This window comes from Oncorhynchus nerka, unplaced genomic scaffold (assembly GCF_034236695.1).
Source record: "Oncorhynchus nerka isolate Pitt River unplaced genomic scaffold, Oner_Uvic_2.0 unplaced_scaffold_2537, whole genome shotgun sequence".
In the NCBI taxonomy this organism is placed as follows: Eukaryota; Metazoa; Chordata; class Actinopteri; order Salmoniformes; family Salmonidae; genus Oncorhynchus; species Oncorhynchus nerka.
The window spans coordinates 20,001-37,530 of record NW_027038760.1 but is presented as its reverse complement, the minus strand read 5'-3'; the positions used below and the strand labels follow the sequence as shown (position 1 = coordinate 37,530).

Sequence of the window (17,530 nt, the reverse complement as noted above, 5' to 3'; positions counted from 1 at the left end):
TTATTACTTCGTTCAGTTACGTATTGCTAGGTAGCCCAGTGGTTAGGTGGAGGGGCGGCAGGGTAGCCCAGTGGTTAGAGTGGAGAGGCGGCAGGGTAGCCCAGTGGTTAGAGTGGAGGGCGGCAGGGTAGCCTAGTGGTTAGAGTGGAGGGGGCGGCAGGGTAGCCTAGTGGTTAGAGTGTAGAGGCGGCAGGGTAGCCTAGTGGTTAGAGTGGAGGGCGGCAGGGTAGCCTAGTGGTTAGAGTGGAGGGGCGGCAGGGTAGCCTAGTGGTTAGAGTGGAGGGGCGGCAGGGTAGCCTAGTGGTTAGAGTGGAGGCGGCGGGTAGCCTAGTGGTTAGAGTGGGAGGAGCGGCAGGGTAGCCTAGTGGATTTAGAGTGGAGGGCGGCAGGGTAGCCTAGTGGTTAAGTGGAGGGCGGCAGGGTAGCCTAGTGGTTAGAAGGTGGAGGGCGGCAAGGGTAGCCTAGTGGTTAGAGTGGAGCGGCAGGGGGTAGCCTAGTGGTTAGAGTGGAGGGCGCAGGGTAGCCTAGTGGTTAGAGGGAGGGGCGGCAGGGTAGCCTAGTGGTTAGAGTGGAGGGGCGGCAGGGTAGCCTAGTGGTTAGAGTGGAGGGCGGCAGGGTAGCCTGAGTGGTTAGAGTGGAGGGCGGCAGGGTAGCCTAGTGGTTAGAGTGGAGGGCGGCAGGGTAGCCTAGTGGTTAGAGTGGAGGGGCGGCAGGGTAGCCTAGTGGTTAGAGGGAGGGGCGGCAGGGTAGCCTAGTGGTTAGAGTGGAGGGGCGGCAGGGTAGCCTAGTGGTTAGAGTGGAGGGGCGGCAGGGTAGCCTAGTGGTTAGAGTGGAGCGGCAGGAGTAGAGGGAGTGGAGGGGCGGCAGGGTAGCCTAGTGGTTAGAGTGTAGAGGAGGCATGGTAGCCTAGTGGTTAGAGTGTAGGGCGGCAGGCAGCCTAGTGGTTAGAGTGTAGAGGGCAGGGTAGCCTAGTGGTTAGAGTGGAGGGGCGGCAGGGTAGCCTAGTGGTTAGAGTGTACTTAGAGTTGGAGTGGTTAGAGTGGTTAGAGTGTAGAGGGGCAGGGTAGCCTAGTGGTTAGAGTGTAGAGGGCAGGGTAGCCTAGTGGTTAGAGTGTAGAGGGGGGCAGGGTAGCCTAGTGGTTAGAGTGTACTTAGAGTTGGAGTGGTTAGAGTGGTTAGAGTGTAGAGGCGGCAGGGTAGCCTAGTGGTTAGAGGGAGGGGCGGCAGGGTAGCCCAGTGGTTAGAGTGTAGAGGGGGCAGGGTAGCCTAGTGGTTAGAGTGTAGAGGAGGCATGGTAGCCTAGTGGTTAGAGTGTAGGGGCGGCAGGGTAGCCTAGTGGTTAGAGTGTAGAGGGGCAGGGTAGCCTAGTGGTTAGAGGGAGGGGCGGCAGGGTAGCCTAGTGGTTAGAGTGTACTTAGAGTTGGAGTGGTTAGAGTGGTTAGAGTGTAGAGGGGGCAGGGTAGCCTAGTGGTTAGAGTGTAGAGGGGGCAGGGTAGCCTAGTGGTTAGAGTGTACATAGAGTTGAGTGGTTAGAGTACTACTTTCTTAGCTACAGTATACATGTCTCCCTGGCATATTACTACACAACATACACTTAGTATTACTTTCTTAGCTACAGTATACATGTCTCCCTGGCACATTACATCATCTATGCAGCAGCATGCAAGACATTTTTGACCTTCTTGTGCTTGTGCTCACTTGAGCAGGAAGGTGGCGCGACGGTCCTTCTTGTGGGCAAATTTTGTTAGTCTGGCATTCTCTGGATTTATGGTGCTTTCAAGGCAACTGGGAACTCTGGGGGAGTACGTCGGTAATCTTCAGTTCGAGCTCTAGAAAGAGGCCAGAGTCCCCAACTTGGAAGTTGGATGACCGATCAAAATGTATTTTCCCATTCAGAGCAAATTTTTTTCAGAGTTCTTGGTTGTCTTGAACTGACTGAAGTCTGAGATTTCCAAGTTTCCAGTGGTCTTGAACACGGCAGAGGTCATACTGGATTGACAGCATGACCAATGTATTCAACCTTCCTGTCCCATTGTGTTTCATGCGAATGTTTAACCTGTTAAGGTTGGAAAAGAGACCCCTTAAACCCAGACTTGGACCACACACCCACTCCACTGAATAGCAGGCTAGTGATTGCTTTGCAACGCTTGCAGTTAGCCACAGATTCCATCCAAACCACTCATTATTTAATTTGCGTAATGTTTATGGCCAATGAGCACCGATAATGTTTATCTATCATTTCTCTTCATATGATAATAATTTTAAAAAGGATTTGTCGACCTTGATTTATGATGATGTCTAGCTTGCTAGCTAAGATGCGCCATGTATTCATTTAACAATTTATAGGCATTGTGAACTCCTTTTTTGCCATTGGGCCTGGGAATCATACTCCAGAACCCTTTGTTGCAGAGTCAACCAATCAGGTTAACGCTTGTCGCATCACATGATTTGTGCTGAAATGTGTAACCAGGACCCTCTGCAACACATCAACAACAGTCACCCACGAAGCATGTTACCCATCGCTCCACAAAGCCGGCGGCCCTTGCAGAGCAAAGGGGAACCACTACTTCAAGATCTCAGAGCAAGTGACGTCACCAATTGAAACGCTATTTAGCGCACCACCGCTAACTAGCTAGCGTTTTCACATCCGTTACACAAGCTGGAAAAAATGTATGGATGCTATCTGAAACTTTAACATTTGTTTTAACATTCGTTTTACACCTCTGTAATTACAGACTGCAATTACCATCAGTTAGTTACAACTATGTATTATCACAATGAATTACACAGTAATAAGGACCCCTTTTCAAATGAAGTGTTGCCTAATGGGTAAATCCATCATTGGTATTAGGCTGGCCGCTAGGGCTATCACACACATCATCTCTGCCTCCTCTGAGCGCGCTGTATTTCAAGTAGCAGGTGTTTTAAAAACGGTGTTCATTTCTTAGCCAGGCAGCCTCCCCTCCGTCGCTCTCTCTCTCTCTCACACACACACAAAAACACTGCAATGTCAGCCGCCAGCACCGAGACGAGCGCCCTGTTGCCTGCGGCCGCCAGCCGGGTGTTCTTCCAGCCGCTGGCCGGGGTAGGGGTGCTGGGTCCGACCCATGCCGCGGGACGACCCGGTCCAGAGGAAGCAGGGGAAAGTGACGGTGAAATACGACAGGAAGGAGCTGCGGAAGAGACTGATCTTGAGGAGTGGATTATTGAACAACTGAGCGATCTGTACGACTGTGAGGTGAGGAGAGAAGGGCTTTTCCCCGACCTGGCTGGTGGTATAATATATTCCGTTGATTCCTCTGACTGTATGCTACAGTGTATTATTATTGGCGATAGTAGGCTACTTTATAGTCTAGCATTCTGGTGCATAATATTTCTGTAGGTAGTAGCAGTAAATAAACCTAAACGCCTCGATAGTCTAGTCTCCTCTCCACTGGGTACTCTCTTAGAAAAAGGCTTCCAAAAGGGCTCTTTGGCTGTCCCCATAGGATAACCCTTTGTTGGTTCCAGGTAGAACCTTTTTTTTGGTTCCAGGTAGAATTGTCTTTGGAAACGGTTTTACTCATGGGTGCAACTTTCACTGGGGACCTGGGGGACATGTCCCCCCACATTCTAAAATAGCATTTTTGCCCCACCCCCACATACTAAAATAGCATTTTGCCCCCACCCCCCTGTTTTATCATTGTAATGTGATACAAAACGGAGGGCTTTAGGACCATGTGGACGGCCCCTGGCGGTCGGTCGGCTGTTTGTTTATCTGACTGGATGACAACTTGTAATGATAATAGATATGCCCCCTCCCCCAACCCCACACTCCTAAAAACCAAAGTTGTGCCCCTTTTGGAACTCAAGAGTTCTACCTGGAACCGAAAATAGTTCTACCTGGAACCAAAAAGGGTTCTACCTGGAACTGAAAAGAGTTCTACCTGGAACCGAAAAGAGTTCTACCTGGAACCAAAATTAGTTCTACCTGGAACCGAAAAGAGTTCTACCTGGAACTGAAAAGAGTTCTACCTGGAACCGAAAAGAGTTCTACCTGGAACCGAAAAGAGTTCTACCTGGAACAGAAAAGGGTTCTACCTGGAACCGAAAAGAGTTCTACCTGGAACCAAAATGAGTTCTACCTGGAACAGAAAAGGGTTCTACCTGGAACAGAAAAGCCGAAGAACCATTTTAGGTTCTAGATGGCACCTTTTTTTTGTTGTAGTATGTGCTTTATCATAGCGAGGCCTTTAAATGATGTGGGATCAATAGTGTCTGACCTGAAGATAGATGTCTCCCACTCACAACAGGCAACGCAGTGTGTTTGAAACACAGTGAGGCATTGCAAAAGAAGTGGGTGAATCAACAGCCAGTAAAATGAACGCTCTATTATGGTTAGACCGCTCTTAGCCAGGTGCACCACGGCTTAACGTTTACGTAGCAGGTTAAAATGACTAACGTGGCAGGTTAGGAGGAATAACGTGGCAGGTTAGGAGGAATAACGTGGCAGGTTAAGATGACTAATGTGGCAGGTTAGGAGGAATAACGTGGCAGGTTAGGAGGAATAACGTAGCAGGTTAAGATGACTAACGTGGCAGGTTAGGAGGAATAACGTGGCAGGTTAGGAGGAATAACGTGGCAGGTTAGGAGGAATAACGTAGCAGGTTAAGATGACTAACGTGGCAGGTTAGGATGACTAACGTGGCAGGTTAGGAGGAATAACGTAGCAGGTTAAGATGACTAACGTGGCAGGTTAAGATGACTAACGTGGCAGGTTAAGATGACTAACGTGGCAGGTTAGGAGGAATAACGTGGCAGGTTAAGATGACTAATGTGGCAGGTTAGGAGGAATAACGTGGCAGGTTAGGAGGAATAACGTGGCAGGTTAGGAGGAATAACGTAGCAGGTTAAGATGACTAATGTGGCAGGTTAGGATGACTAATGTGGCAGGTTAGGAGGAATAACGTGGCAGGTTAAGATGACTAACGTGGCAGGTTAGGAGGAATAACGTGGCAGGTTAAGATGACTAATGTGGCAGGTTAAGATGACTAACGTGGCAGGTTAGGAGGAATAACGTGGCAGGTTAAGATGACTAACGTGGCAGGTTAGGAGGAATAACGTGGCAGGTTAGGAGGAATAACGTGGCAGGTTAAGATGACTAACGTGGCAGGTTAGGATGACTAACGTGGCAGGTTAAGATGACTAACGTGGCAGGTTAAGATGACTAACGTGGCAGGTTAGGAGGAATAACGTGGCAGGTTAAGATGACTAACGTGGCAGGTTAGGAGGATTCATGGAGCACATTTAGGATAATTAAGTGGCAGGTTAGGAGAATGAGGTTAAGGTTAGGAAAAGGGATTAGGGTTAAGCTTAGCTAAAATGTTACACTTCTGTTGACCCGCCCACTTCTGTTGACCCTCCCACTTCTGTTGACCCTCCCACTTCTGTTGACCCTCCCACTTCTGTTGACTCACTCACCTTCAGATACACTCCATGTATGCAGTTACCCAGGACTGTTTTTATGGGCGCTTTGAGATTATTCAGCTCCCTTGCTCTCCCTGGTCTACTGTCCCTCACTCCCCCAGGCTGCAGTGTCTCTTCCTGGGGGAAGCAGCAGCAGTGAGGGTGGAGCAGCGCAGTGAGGTGGAGCAGCGCAGTGAGGGTGGAGCAGCGCAGTGAGGGTGGAGCAGCGCAGTGAGGGTGGAGCAGCGCAGTGAGGGTGGAGCAGCGCAGTGAGGGTGGAGCAGCACAGTGAGGGTGGAGCAGAACAGTGAGGGTGGAGCAGCGCAGTGAGGGTGGAGCAGCACAGTGAGGGTGGAGCAGCTCAGTGAGGGTGGAGCAGCACAGTGAGGGTGGAGCAGCGCAGTGAGGGTGGAGAAGCGCAGTGAGGGTGGAGCAGCGCAGTGAGGGTGGAGCAGAACAGTGAGGGTGGAGCAGCGCAGTGAGGGTGGAGCAGCGCAGTGAGGGTGGAGCAGAGCAGTGAGGGTGGAGCAGCGCAGTGAGGGTGGAGCAGAACAGTGAGGGTGGAGCAGCACAGTGAGGGTGGAGCAGAACAGTGAGGGTGGAGCAGAACAGTGAGGGTGGAGCAGAACAGTGAGGGTGGAGCAGAACAGTGAGGGTGGAGCAGCACAGTGAGGGTGGAGCAGAACAGTGAGGGTGGAGCAGAACAGTGAGGGTGGAGCAGAACAGTGAGGGTGGAGCAGAGCAGTGAGGGTGGAGCAGCGCAGTGAGGGTGGAGCAGCGCAGTGAGGGTGGAGCAGCGCAGTGAGGGTGGAGCAGAACAGATGAAAGACAAGCACACCTTTACAATCTGCCAGGCCCACCTTTACAATCTGCCAAGCACACCTTTACAATCTGCCAGGCCCACCTTTACAATCTGCCAGGCCCACCTTTACAATCTGCCAGGCCCACCTTTACAATCTGCCAGGCCCACCTTTTGTGATTTGGTGTTATGGGGAAGTGATTTGGTGTTATGGGGATGTGATTTGGTGTTTTGGGGATGTGATTTGGTGTTATGGGGGTGTTATGGGGTGTGATTTGGTGTTATGGGGATGTGATTTGGTGTTTTGGGGATGTGATTTGGTGTTATGGGGGTGTGAGCTTGGTGTTATGGGGATGTGATTTGTGTTATGGGGATGTGATTTGGTGTTATGGGGGTGTGGATTTGGTGTTATGGGAGATGTGATTTGGTGTTATGGGGATGTGATTTGGTGTTTTGGGGATGTGATTTGGTCTTATGGGGATGTGATTTGGTGTTTTGGGGATGTGATTTGGTGTTATTTGGTGTTATGGGGATGTGATTTGGTGTTTTGGGGGAGCCTTATGGGATGTGATTTGGTGTTATGGGGATGGGTTCTAATACTGTGTCTATAGTCTCCTCTGGTATGGGGTTCTAATACTGTGTCTATAGTCTCCTCTGGTATGGGGTTCTAATACTGTGTCTATAGTCTCCTCTGGGGTTCTATACTGTGATTCTGGTATGGGTTATAATACTGTGTCTATAGTCTCCTGGTATGGGGTTCTAATACTGTGTCTATAGCCTCCTCTGGTATGGGGTTCTAATACTGTGTCTATAGTCTATGGGGTTCTAGTCTCCTCTGGTATGGGGTTCTAATACTGTGTCTATAGTCTCCTCTGGTATGGGGTTGTAATACTGTGTCTATAGTCTCCTCTGGTATGGGGTTCTAATACTGTGTCTATAGTCTCCTCTAATACTGTGTCTATAGTCTCCTGGTATGGGGTCTCTAATACTGTGGTAGCCTCTGGGGTACTGTGTCTATAGCCTCCTCTGGTATGGGGTTCTAATACTGTGTCTATAGCCTCCTCTGGTATGGGGTTGTAATACTGTGTCTATAGCCTCTCTGGTATGGGGTTGTAATACTGTGTCTATAGCCTCCTCTGGTTCTAATACTGTGTCTATAGCCTCCTCTGGTATGGGGTTCTAATACTGTGTCTATAGTCTCCTCTGGTATGGGGTTCTAATACTGTGTCTATAGCCTCCTCTGGTATGGGGTTCTAATACTGTGTCTATAGCCTCCTCTGGTATGGGGTTCTGGTAATAATACTGTGTCTATAGCCTCCTCTGGTATGGGGTTCTAATACTGTGTCTATAGCCTCCTCTGGTATGGGGTTCTAATACTGTGTCTATAGTCTCCTCTGGTATGGGGTTCTAATACTGTGTCTATAGCCTCCTCTGGTATGGGGTTGTAATACTGTGTCTATAGCCTCCTCTGGTATGGGGTTCTAATACTGTGTCTATAGTCTCCTCTGGTATGGGGTTGTAATACTGTGTCTATAGCCTCCTCTGGTATGGGGTTCTAATACTGTGTCTATAGTCTCCTCTGGTATGGGGTAATACTGTGTCTATAGCCTCCTCTATGGGGTTGTAATACTGTGTCTATAGCCTCCTCTGGTATGGGGTTGTAATACTGTGTCTATAGTCTCCTCTGGTATGGGGTTGTAATACTGTGTCTATAGCCTCCTCTGGTATGGGGTTGTAATACTGTGTCTATAGCCTCCTCTGGTATGGGGTTGTAATACTGTGTCTATAGCCTCCTCTGGTATGGGGTTGTAATACTGTGTATAGTCTATAGCCTCCTCTGGTATGGGGTTGTAATACTGTGTCTATAGCCTCCTCTGGTATGGGGTTGTTCTAATACTGTGTCTATAGTCTCCTCTGGTATGGGGTTGTAATACTGTGTCTATAGTCTCCTCTGGTATGGGGTTCTAATACTGTGTCTATAGCCTCCTCTGGTATGGGGTTGTAATACTGTGTCTATAGCCTCCTCTGGTATGTATGGGGTTGGGGTTGTAATACTGTGTCTATAGCCTCCTCTGGTATGGGGTTGTGTCTATAGTCTCCTCTGGTATGGGGTTGTGTGTCTATAGCCTCCTCTGGTATGGGGTTGTAATACTGTGTCTATAGTCTCCTCTGGTATGGGGTTGTAATACTGTGTCTATAGCCTCCTCTGGTATGGGGCTCTAATAATGTGTCTATAGCCTCCTCTGGTATGGGGTTCTAATACTGTGTCTCTCCTCTGGTATGGGGTTGTAATACTGTGTCTATAGCCTCCTCTGGTATGGGGTTCTAATACTGTGTCTATAGTATGGGGTTGTAATACTGTGTCTATAGCCTCCTCTGGTATGGGGTTGTAATACTGTGTCTATAGCCTCCTCTGGTATGGGGTTCTAATACTGTGTCTATAGTCTCCTCTGGTATGGGGTTGTAATACTGTGTCTATAGTCTCCTCTGGTATGGGGTTGTAATACTGTGTCTATAGTCTCCTCTGGTATGGGGTTCTAATACTGTGTCTATAGTCTCCTCTGGTATGGGGTTGTAATACTGTGTCTATAGCCTCCTCTGGTATGGGGTTCTAATACTGTGTCTATAGTCTCCTCTGGTATGGGGTTGTAATACTGTGTCTATAGCCTCCTCTGGTATGGGGTTGTAATACTGTGTCTATAGCCTCCTCTGGTATGGGGTTCTAATACTGTGTCTATAGTCTCCTCTGGTATGGGGTTGTAATACTGTGTCTATAGTCTCCTCTGGTATGGGGTTCTAATACTGTGTCTATAGCCTCCTCTGGTATGGGGTTGTAATACTGTGTCTATAGCCTCCTCTGGTATGGGGTTGTAATACTGGGCCTCCTCTGGTTGGGGTTCTAATACTGTGTCTATAGCCTCCTCTGGTATGGGGTTGTAATACTGTGTCTATAGCCTCCTCTGGTATGGGGTTCTAATACTGTGTCTATAGCCTCCTCTGGTATGGGGTTGTAATACTGTGTCTATAGCCTCCTCTGGTATGGGGTTCTAATACTGTGTCTATAGTCTCCTCTGGTATGGGGTTCTAATACTGTGTCTATAGTCTCCTCTGGTATGGGGTTCTAATACTGTGTCTATAGTCTCCTCTGGTATGGGGTTGTAATACTGTGTCTATAGCCTCCTCTGGTATGGGGTTTGTGTGTGTGTTCTGCGTATCATGCAGTATGCTGCCCAAGCAGAGAAAGGGGGGATGGGGCTAGAAGAAGAGGAGAAGAGGAAGAATGGAGGAAAGAAGGACAGTGGGTTAATGAATGACATGCTGATGTTGTGCTTCTCTCCGTCAACCAATCAGCTCCTCTCGCTCTGACCTCCTTCCCTTAGTGACACACGGCAGTCTGTCATCACAGAGGTATGACGGGCTGTGTGTGTGACAGCGAGCGAGTCTTTGTGTGTTTTCTGCCAGCCAGAACAGACATGGGGTTGGGGTCTGTGTAATGAGTGTGTGTGTTCTCATTGCTCGCTTCATAGATCCCTGCGCCAATAAGAGCCAGTCAGAGTTAACACAGCTGCAGCAGTCAGAGAGAGAGAGAGAGAGCCCAGCTAGCACATTTGGTTCCTTGGAAGTTGTGGGAAGGTATATGTTTGGTTTCACATTGGTTGTGGGGAATGAAGCCGTACGTTTCCTGACTGGTGAAATAGAATGTTTTACTGGGAGGTTTTATTGTCGCTCTGAGAATGGAAGTTAAAGGTTATTTTGAGGTTTTTGAGTAAATTCCTTCACTTGAATGTTTCAATAATAATTTTAATAGCACGATGTATTTCCTTTATTGTGGCACGGCATCAGTGGGATTTTAACCGGTGGTCTTCTGTTTTCTATCCATGGAATGAGTCCGCTGTGTCACCAGGATGGATGCCAGGTTTCTTTACTCTATAAACAGACCCCATTTCAAAGGAAACAAGCACTCATTAAGATCAGGTCTGGCCAAATAGTGGACTCGGCCAACCCACCTGAACACACTTAACAAGATAGAAGAGATAGAAGAGAGGTTTTTTGACACTGAGAATGGAATGTACATGTTTTTAAATGAAATTCTTAGAGCGTTCTCTGAACATTCCTAATGTCAAACCAGTTGGAGAACATTCCTTTAAAAGATTTACCAAAATGTCAAATGAAATGTAACCATATTTGAACGTTTCGGAAACGTTCTGTTAAAGTAATGAAATACCAAGAACATAACTTTTTGTTGTTGTTGTCAAGTTCCTTAAATGTGCTGAGAATGTTCCTGCGTCATTCCCAGAATGCTTTGGGAAGGTTGTATGCAAAGTAGCCATAAGACAGCCCCACACTCACCAAGCTCGAACAAACACATACTTCTCAGAACGTTATGTTCTAGCCGAGAGAGAAAGAGAGAAACCTTGATATTTGACTAAATTACCTGGAAGGATTCTTACTACCAAGGACTATCCAGAACAAGCTGAATGCTCGCCTCGAGGCAAGTTTCTGGAGGAGTTCCGGACGACGGTGTGATCTCAAGCAACACTGAACCATGCATGACAGCACCAGTTGTTCCAGACGACTGTGTGATCTCGCTTTTCCGCAGCCAATGTGAGTAAGATCTTTTAAACAGGTTAACATTCACAAGGCCTTGGGGCCAGATAGAATACCAGGATGTGCACTCAGAGCATGCGCTGACCAGCTGGCAGGTGTCTTCACATAACATTTTCAACCCCTCCCGGACCCAGTCTGTTATACCTACATGTTTCAAGCAGACCTCCATAAATCCCAGAGTCCAAGAACACCAAGGTAACCTGCCTAAATGACCATCACCCCGTAGCACTCACATCTATAACCGTGAAATGCTTTGAAAGACTGGTCAACATCAACACCATCATCCCTGGATCCACTCCCAAAATGCCCTCACCCACCTGGACAAGAGGAACACCTACGTAAGAATGCTGTTCATTGACAACAGCTCAGCGTTCAACACCATAGTCCCCTCCAAGCTCATCCCCAAGCTTGGGACTCTGGGACTGAACCCTCCCTCTGCAACTGTATCCTGGACTTCCTGATGGGCCTCCACCAGGTGGGAGGGTAACAACACCTCCCTCTGCAACTGTATCCTGGACTTCCAGATGGGCCTCCGCCAGGTGGGGAGGGTAGGTAACAACCCCTCCCTCTGCAACTGTATCCTGGACTTCCTGATGGGCCACCGCCAGGTGGGGAGGGTAATAACACCTCCCCTCTACAACTGTATCCTGACTTCCTGATGGGCCTCCGCCAGGTGGGGAGGGTAACAACACCTCCCTCTACAACTGTATCCTGGACTTCCTGATGGGCCTCCGCCAGGTGGGGAGGGTAGGTAACAACACCTCCCTCTACAACTGTATCCTGACTTCCTGATGGGCCTCCGCCAGGTGGGGAGGGTAGGTAACAACACCTCCCCTCTACAACTGTATCCTGGACTTCCTGACGGCCTCCGCCAGGTGGGGAGGGAAGGTAACAACCCCTCCCTCTGCAACTGTATCCTGGACTTCCTGATGGGCCTCCGCCAGGTGGGGGGAGGGTAGGTAACAACACCTCCTCTGCAACTGTATCCTGGACTTCCTGATGGGCCACCGCCAGGTGGGAGGGTAACAACACCCTCCACTGCAACTGTATCCTGGACTTCCTGATGGGCCTCCGCCAGGTGGGGAGGGTAAACAACACCTCCTCTACAACTGGATCATGGACTTCCTGATGGGCCTCCGCCAGGTGGGGAGGGTAGGTAACAACACCTCCCTCTACAACTGTATCCTGACTTCCTGATGGGCCTCCGCCAGGTGGGGAGGGTAGGTAACAACACCTCCCTCTACAACTGGATCCTGGACTTCCTGACGGGCCTCCGCCAGGTGGGGAGGGTAGGTAAACAACACCTCCTCTACAACTGTATCCTGGACTTCCTGATGGGCCTCCGCCAGGTGGGGAGGGAAGGTAACAACCCCTCCCTCTGCAACTGTATCCTGGACTTCCTGATGGGCCTCTGCCAGGTGGGGAGGGTAGGTAACAACCCCTCCCACTGCAACTGTATCCTGGACTTCCTGATGGGCCTCCGCCAGGTGGGGAGGGTAGGTAACAACCCCTCCCCTCTGCAACTGTATCCTGGACTTCCTGATGGGCCACCGCCAGGTGGGGAGGGGTAACAACACCTCCCTCTACAACTGGATCATGGACTTCCTGATGGGCCTCCGCCAGGTGGGGAGGGGTAGGTAACAACACCCTCCCCTACAACTGTATCCTGGACTTCCTGACGGGCCTCCGCCAGGTGGGGAGGGTAGGTAACAACACCTCCTCTACAACTGTATCCTGGACTTCCTGACGGGCCTCTGCCAGGTGGGGAGGGTAGGTAAAAACACCTCCCTCTACAACTGTATCCTGGACTTCCTGATGGGCCTCCGCCAGGTGGGGAGGGAAGGTAACAACACATCCGCCATTTAAAAAAACTAATTTAATCCTTAATTTACCAGGTATGCCACGATGACCATCAACACTGGGGCCCCTCATCTGCTGATGTAAAAAGGGCTTTATAAACACATTTGATTGATTACTTAGTCCCTTCCTGTACTCCCTGTTCACCCACGACTGAGTGGCCGTGCACGACTCCAACACCAAGTTTGCTGAGTGGCCGGTATGCCATGACTCAACACCAATTTGCTGAGTAAAAGGGCTTTATAAACACATCAAGTTTGCTGAGTCACTCAACACCAAGTTTACTGAGTGGCCGTGCACGACTCAACACCAAGTTTGCTGAGTGGCTGTGCACGACTCCAACACCAAGTTTGCTGAGTGGCCGTGCACGACTCCAACATCAAGTTTGCTGAGTGGCCGTGCACGACTCCAACACCAAGTTTGCTGAGTGGCCGTGCACGACTCCAACACCAAGTTTGCTGAGTGGCCGTGCACGACTCCAACACCAAGTTTGCTGAGTGGCCGTGCACGACTCCAACACCAAGTTTGCTGAGTGGCCGTGCACGACTCCAACACCAAGTTTACTGAGTGGCCGTGCACGACTCCAACACCAAATTTGCTGAGTGGCCGTGCACGACTCCAACATCATGTTTGCTGAGTGGCCGTGCACGACTCCAACACTGTCATCATGTTTGCTGAGTGGCCGTGCACGACTCCAACACTGTCATCATGTTTGCTGAGTGGCCGTGCACGACTCCAACACTGTCATCATGTTTGCTGAGTGGCCGTGCACGACTCCAACACTGTCATCATGTTTGCTGAGTGGCCGTGCACGACTCCAACACTGTCATCATGTTTGCTGAGTGGCCGTGCACGACTCCAACACTGTCATCATGTTTGTTGAGTGGCCATGGCACGACTCAACACCAAGTTTGCTGAGTGGCCGGGCACCCACTCCAACACCAAGTTTGTTGAGTGGCCGTGCACGACTCCAACATCATGTTTGCTGAGTGGCCGTGCACGACTCAACACTGTCATCATGTTTGCTGGAGTGGGCGGCACGACTCCAACACTGTCATCATGTTTGCTGAGTGGCCGTGCACGACTCCAACACCAAGTTTACTGAGTGGCCGTGCACGACTCCAACATCATGTTTGCTGAGTGGCCGTGCACGACTCCAACACTGTCATCATGTTTGCTGAGTGGCTGTGCACGACTCCAACACTGTCATCATGTTTGCTGAGTGGCCGTGCACGACTCCAACACTGTCGTCATGTTTGCTGCCGACACGACGGTTGTAGGACATACATATCCAAACTGAGCCTAATTTTCTAACGCCGGGATACAGACTGAGAAGTTCTTAAAGGGCCTATAAGGGAGGAGGTCTCTGCCAGCGTGGTGCCATGGCAACGACCCCTCCCTCAACATCCAGCAAGACAAAGGAGACGATTGTGGACTACAGGAAAAAGAGGACCGAGCACGCCCCCATTCTCATCGACGGGGCTGCAGGGGAGCAGGTTGAGAGCTTCAAGTTCCTTGGTGTCCACATCACCAAAAACTATCATGGTCCAAACACAACAAGACAGTCGTGAAGAGGGCACGACAAAACATATTCCCCCTCAGGAAACTGAAAAGATTTAGCATGGGTCCTGAGATCCTCAAAAGGTTCTACAGCTACACCATCGAGAGCATCTTGACTGGTTCCATCACTGCTTGGTATGGCCACTGCACCATCCTTGATAGCATTGTACTACAGAGGGTAGTGCGTACGGCCCAGTACATCGCTGGGGCCTCTACACACACACTGGACTCCACTCCAGCTAACAGAGGACCACGCGGCCCAGCTAACAGAGGACCACGCGGCCCAGCTAACAGAGGACCACGCGGCCCAGCTAACAGAGGACCACGCGGCTCAGCTAACAGAGGACCACGCGGCTCAGCTAACAGAGGACCACGCGGCCCAGCTAACAGAGGACCCCGCGGCCCAGCTAACAGAGGAACACGCGGCCCAGCTAACAATATTGAAGGAGGAGGTGAGGAAGCTGATGTGTGGCAGAACAGGACACTCCTCCAGAGAAGCCAGCAGAACAGCCCACCTCCTACCCCACCCCCTCCTAACAGACTCTACCCCCTCCACAACAGACCCCGCCCCCTCCTAACAGACCCCGCCTCCTAACAGACCCCACCCACTCCTAACAGACCCCACCCCCTCCTAACAGACCCCGCCCTCCTAACAGACCCCGCCCCTCCTAACAGACCCCACCCCCTCCTAACAGACCCCACCCCCACCTAACAACCCACCTGGAACACAACCTCAACACCATAATGGGTCAGACTACACAGGACCCACCAACCCAACAGACTAGAGGTTGAACGATTAATTGGAATGGCCGAATAATTAGGGCCGATTTCATTTTTGGGCGACAATTTTGCCGATTCTTTTTTTTTTTTACACCTTTAACTAGGCAAGTCAGTTAAGAACACATTCTTATTTTCAATGACGGCCTAGGAACGTTCTGCCTGACAGATTTTTACCTTGTCAGCTCGGGGGATCCAATCTTGCAACCTTACAGTTAACTAGTCCAACGCTCTAACCACCTGATTACATTGCACTCCACGAGGAGACGGCCTGTTACGCAAATGCAGTAAGACGCCAAGGTAAGTTGCTAGCTAGTATTACACTTATCTTATAAAAAACAATAAATCAACGACTGTCATTGCTCCAATGTGTACTTAACCATAAACATCAATGCCTTTCTTAAAATCAATACACAAGTATATCTTTTTAACCTGCATATTTAGCTAAAATAAATCCAGGTTAGCAGGCAATATTAACCAGGTGAAATTGTGCCACTTCTCTTGCGTTCATTGCACGCAGAGTCAGTGTATATGCAACAGTTTGGGCCACCTGGCTCATTGCGAACTAATGTGCCAGAATTTTATGTAATTATGACATAACGTTGAAGGTTGTGCAATGTAACAGGAATATTTAGACTTAGCGATGCCACTCGTTAGATAAAATACGGAACAGTTCCGTATTTCACTGAAAGAATAAACGCTTTGTTTTCTGATGATGGTATCCGGATTCGACCATATTAATTTTTCATGTATTTTATTTAACTAGGCAACTGTCTGTTCAGGGGCAGAATGACAGATTTGTACCATGTCAGCTCGGGGATTTGAACTTGCAACCTTCCGGTTACTAATGACCTAAGGCCCGTATTTCTGTGTGTTATCATGTTATAACTAAGTCTATGATTTGATAGAACAGTCTGACTGAGCAGGGGTTGGCCACAGCAGGCTCGTAAGCATTCATTCAAACAGCACTTTCGTGCGTTTTGCCAGCAGCTCTTTGTTGTGCGTCGAGCATTGCGCTGTTTTATGACTTCAAGCCCATCAACTCAGAGATTAGGCTGGTGTAACTGAAGTGAAATGGCTAGCTAGTTAGTGGGGTGCGCTAATAGCGTTTCAAACTTCACTCGCTCTGAGCCTTCTAGTAGTTGTTCCCCTTGCTCTGCATGGGTAACCCTGCTTCGATGTGGTGGCTGTTGTCGTTGTGTTGCTGGTTCGAGCCCAGGGAGGAGCGAGGAGAGGAACGGAAGCTATAGTGTTACACTGGCAATACTAAAGTGCCTATAAGAACATCCAATAGTCAAAGGTATATGAAATACAAATGGTATAGAGGGAAATAGTCCTATAATTCCTATAATAACTACAACCTAAAACTTCTTACCTGGGAATATTGAAGACTCATACTAAAAGGAACCACCAGCTTTCATATGTTCTCATGTTCTGAGCAAGGAACTGAAACGTTAGCTTTCTGACATGGCACATATTGCACTTTTACTTTCTTCTCCAACACTTTGTTTTTGCATTATTTAAACCAAATTGAACATGTTTCATTATTTATTTGAGGCTAAATAGATTTTATTGATGTATTATATTAAGTTAAAATAAGTGTTCATTCAGTACTGTTGTATTCATAAGGTGAAAGCACCAATTTGTAAGTCGCTCTGGATAAGAGCGTCTGCTAAATGACTTAAATGTAAATGTAAATAAATTAAAATCGGCCGATTAATCGGTATCGGCTTTTTTTGGTCCTCCAATAATCTGTATCGGAGTTGAAAAATCATAATCGGTCGACCTCTAATCTCTACCCTGCTGTGTGGCATGACTGTGAATGTCTACCCTGCTGTGTGGCAGGACTGTGAATGTCTACCCTGCTGTGTGGCAGGACTGTGAATGTCTACCCTGCTGTGTGGCAGGACTGTGAATGTCTACCCTGCTGTGTGGCAGGACTGTGAATGTCTACCCTGCTGTGTGGCAGGACTGTGAATGTCTACCCTGCTGTGTCGCAGGACTGTGAATGTCTACCCTGCTGTGTCGCAGGACTGTGGATGTCTACCCTGCTGTGTGGCAGGACTGTGGATGTCTACCCTGCTGTGTCGCAGGACTGTGAATCTCTACCCTGCTGTGTGGCAGGACTGTGAATGTCTACCCTGCTGTGTCGCAGGACTGTGAATGTCTACCCTGCTGTGTCGCAGGACTGTGGATGTCTACCCTGCTGTGTCGCAGGACTGTGGATGTCTACCCTGCTGTGTGGCAGGACTGTGGATGTCTACCCTGCTGTGTGGCAGGACTGTGGATGTCTACCCTGCTGTGTGGCAGGACTGTGGATGTCTACCCTGCTGTGTGTGACAGAGATAGTCTATTTGATGTTGTGATGGGCTGAGCCTTAATGCTCCATTCCTCTCCTACACACACACAGACAGACAGACAGACATGCACACACACTGTGTGTGTGAGTCATCTGTTTGGGGTTGTCTGAGTTGATTCACATCA

At 49.3% G+C, this 17,530-nt stretch overlaps 1 pseudogene; it reads left to right on the top strand.

Moving 5' to 3' along the window:
* The first annotated feature begins 3,007 nt into the window (after window positions 1-3,007).
* The window catches only part of LOC135567134 (protein phosphatase 1 regulatory subunit 14C-like), an 18,493-nt pseudogene continuing 3,970 nt past the window's right edge, over window positions 3,008-17,530 (top strand).